This window comes from Antedon mediterranea, chromosome 6 (assembly GCF_964355755.1).
Source record: "Antedon mediterranea chromosome 6, ecAntMedi1.1, whole genome shotgun sequence".
Lineage (NCBI taxonomy): Eukaryota > Metazoa > Echinodermata > Crinoidea > Comatulida > Antedonidae > Antedon > Antedon mediterranea.
The window spans coordinates 18,749,921-18,753,849 of NC_092675.1; the positions used below are offsets into that span (position 1 = coordinate 18,749,921).

The following is a 3,929-nucleotide window of genomic DNA, read 5'->3' on the forward strand; positions in this document are numbered from 1 at the left end:
GAATTACCATAACAATGTTGGATGCAAAATTGAAATGAAACGTGTTTTAACCAGAAGTTTAACATAAAAAGTCGTTTCATTCATGAAAAATGGGAATGATTTAGGTCCTACCCTAAGCTTTCGCTAAACTTATACTTAGAATGTTTCTTTTTTTTCATGTTGCTGTATCAGATCGATGTACACACAGCAGGCGTACGTGAATAAAACTGATTGGTACGGGAACAGATTGTTTTCTTTTCTTTTTCCTAAACTGAAAAAAAGTTAAAAAATACTTAAAAGTACTTTTGTAGTGATCAACTTTATTTTAATTAAATAAAATTATTAAAATATATATGTAAGGATGTGGACGACAACACAAAAGGAAAAACACGCTTTTTCTCACTTTTACCACGGTCCGGTGGTGTATTTGGTTTTAATTTGTTTTTAGCATAACAATAGAGATCAGTATGGTCCTGAAAACCACAAAATAAATACAATGAGAAACAAAAGTAAATAATATTCTAAAATACAAGCCAATTCTTAGTAACGACCTCAACTTAACAGGCGACTCTAATAAAAAGGATTCTCTCTGAGGACTGCGACTATTACGTCAAACGGCACGTCTACCTAAACAGCCTCTGTATACTTTGTTAGAGTATACAAATACCTAATTAATTACCTACACAATTGCATCATAAGTGCCTGAATATTACTATTATATTACTAGAATAAATGCATGTTGGAATTTACTCACACTATTTGAATACTAAACTTAGTCTATTCATTGAATCAAGGAGTTATAATCTTAGGTTTGTGTAAAATATATAAATAACAAATCCATGGGCGCAGCCATTTTGTATGACAAATAGAGGGCGCACTACATGACGATCTATCACGAGCATGGTAGCCTCGTGTGTACAAATTAATCAAGTGTGAACTGTAGGATGAACTATTTTATACAAACTGTTAACTAGAAACTATCTTCTATAAACTAAACATTACTAAATCTATCTAAACATATTTTGTTAATACAAAGAAGGTTTATCACAAAAGTATAATTATATTATAACATTATATGGCATAAAATCCTAGTTCAAAGATTGTAACACAATACTATTCAATAGGCTTCCTAACTGCACATTCCATGAGTCAAGGTTAACCCAAAACAAATGTCTAGGCCTATGAATGCAATCATCTTAAAATACAACATTAATGTTTCTTAAACATAACAGAATCTTATAAATGTATAACAAAGTAATATATGTAAAAAGTAGAGTAATTACCTTTTAATCAGATCTTTAATTAAGTAAGAGACAAAACTATCTGCTTCCTTGACCGGTTCATGAATACAAAAGAAAGCAAATCATTTGAAAAAGACTGTTACAATTATAGGGGGCAGTATTTAATTATCACATGATTAGATTAATCCCCACACTCCCCTGTTTAAGCTGAGTTTGTCCTCAAACTTAATATTATTCACAACAAGAAGAATCTTTTCAGCATTTTCAGAGTCAATGCCAGCATCATCAGGCCAGTCAGGGTAAACGTCCCCAGTACCATCGTCTTCAACAAAGGACTCTACACATTCCCCTTCGGCTCCCACAAAGTGTCTCATCTTCTTCTCTGGGAGAACATATACTGTGTTTCCATTACCATGGGCAGCACGCCTAGTTGCTTCTAGTTCGGCTCTTAGCTCATCAACCGTCCTCTGCACATCTCGCAATGATGCCTTGCTTGCCATCACTGATCTCTAATGTTAAAGCCAAATACGATCCACGATCCCACTTCTGACACCAAATTGTAAGGATGTGGACGACAACACAAAAGGAAAAACACGCTTTTTCTCACTTTTACCACGGTCCGGTGGTGTATTTGGTTTTAATTTGTTTTTAGCATAACAATAGAGATCAGTATGGTCCTGAAAACCACAAAATAAATACAATGAGAAACAAAAGTAAATAATATTCTAAAATACAAGCCAATTCTTAGTAACGACCTCAACTTAACAGGCGACTCTAATAAAAAGGATTCTCTCTGAGGACTGCGACTATTACGTCAAACGGCACGTCTACCTAAACAGCCTCTGTATACTTTGTTAGAGTATACAAATACCTAATTAATTACCTACACAATTGCATCATAAGTGCCTGAATATTACTATTATATTACTAGAATAAATGCATGTTGGAATTTACTCACACTATTTGAATACTAAACTTAGTCTATTCATTGAATCAAGGAGTTATAATCTTAGGTTTGTGTAAAATATATAAATAACAAATCCATGGGCGCAGCCATTTTGTATGACAAATAGAGGGCGCACTACATGACGATCTATCACGAGCATGGTAGCCTCGTGTGTACAAATTAATCAAGTGTGAACTGTAGGATGAACTATTTTATACAAACTGTTAACTAGAAACTATCTTCTATAAACTAAACATTACTAAATCTATCTAAACATATTTTGTTAATACAAAGAAGGTTTATCACAAAAGTATAATTATATTATAACATTATATGGCATAAAATCCTAGTTCAAAGATTGTAACACAATACTATTCAATAGGCTTCCTAACTGCACATTCCATGAGTCAAGGTTAACCCAAAACAAATGTCTAGGCCTATGAATGCAATCATCTTAAAATACAACATTAATGTTTCTTAAACATAACAGAATCTTATAAATGTATAACAAAGTAATATATGTAAAAAGTAGAGTAATTACCTTTTAATCAGATCTTTAATTAAGTAAGAGACAAAACTATCTGCTTCCTTGACCGGTTCATGAATACAAAAGAAAGCAAATCATTTGAAAAAGACTGTTACAATTATAGGGGGCAGTATTTAATTATCACATGATTAGATTAATCCCCACATATATAAATATTATCGCTTTACAATTCACATGATATGATTATATAAAAAGGCACTTGAAATAACACATTATTAAAGCTATCATAAGAACATTGTAAACAGGAAGAAAAACAACTAAAACTAGTTTTGAAAAGATTTATACTCATTTGTATTTACTATTTTGCTGATGTATGTTGCCATTCATTTTATTTAGTGCTGTGTTATTCACAAACAGGAATACGTAAACATTACATTGTCAGAGTACAAAATAAAATAACGTCTTAATCGCCAGGGAAACAGACCTCTTTAAGCTGAACGAGCTTAATTTGTAAAAAGCTGTTTCGTTTGTTCAAAGATGTTTTATGATTACCCTGTTTCCTACACAATTTAGTTAAATTAAAACAAATTGTTAAGGGTTATTGAATTTATACATGATTTCTGTCGTTTTACATTTTATCTTTTTGTATAGCATTGATATTAATATCGTTATTTGAGCTTGATCATTTTTCATGATACTTAAATAGCCCGTAGTCTACAATTAACAGTAACTAACTGTTGCAACAATTATTTTAATGCTTTTAGATTTTCAAGCAATTCATTTTGAATAAATCACCCTAGAATTCTTAACCCTTTATTAAAAAAGAAGTCAAATGCAGTAATTGAAATGCAAATCTAAGGAATGAGATCAAGAAGGCCTGGGCAAAAAAAGGGAAATTAACGAATTGCATATAAATCATTAATTGAATTACAGCATTCGCCCTTTTTTCTACTAAGTAACACTCTCCACTGTCAAACTTGATGTGACAAACAAATGTGATGTGCCCATGGACATGATGATATCATATCTCTATCATACTTGGGCATAGCACTACCATATTTGGGCACATCTACTAGTTCGATGGCGTAGACATACAGTAGCTTAAGTCGGGTAGCAGGAATCAATTGTATAATAGTGTCTATGACAATTTTAATTATATATGTCTGCTGACAGGTTGGATTCCAAAAGATATCGTTTATTCATACGTTTGTAATGAGATAAACCCACACAAGTTCCAAGATATAGATATTTAAATAATGGGGTAACATACAGTGAT

General features: G+C 32.0%; 1 long non-coding RNA gene across 1 annotated transcript; it reads right to left on the reverse strand.

Moving 5' to 3' along the window:
• Positions 1-346: 346 nt before the first annotated feature.
• Positions 347-2,812, reverse strand: LOC140051270 (uncharacterized). Its single transcript, XR_011845498.1, has 3 exons — positions 2,708-2,812; positions 1,263-1,897; positions 347-452 (listed from the first exon to the last, which is right to left on the reverse strand). It is a non-coding gene; the product is annotated as an uncharacterized lncRNA (long non-coding RNA).
• Between the last annotated feature and the right edge of the window lie 1,117 nt (positions 2,813-3,929).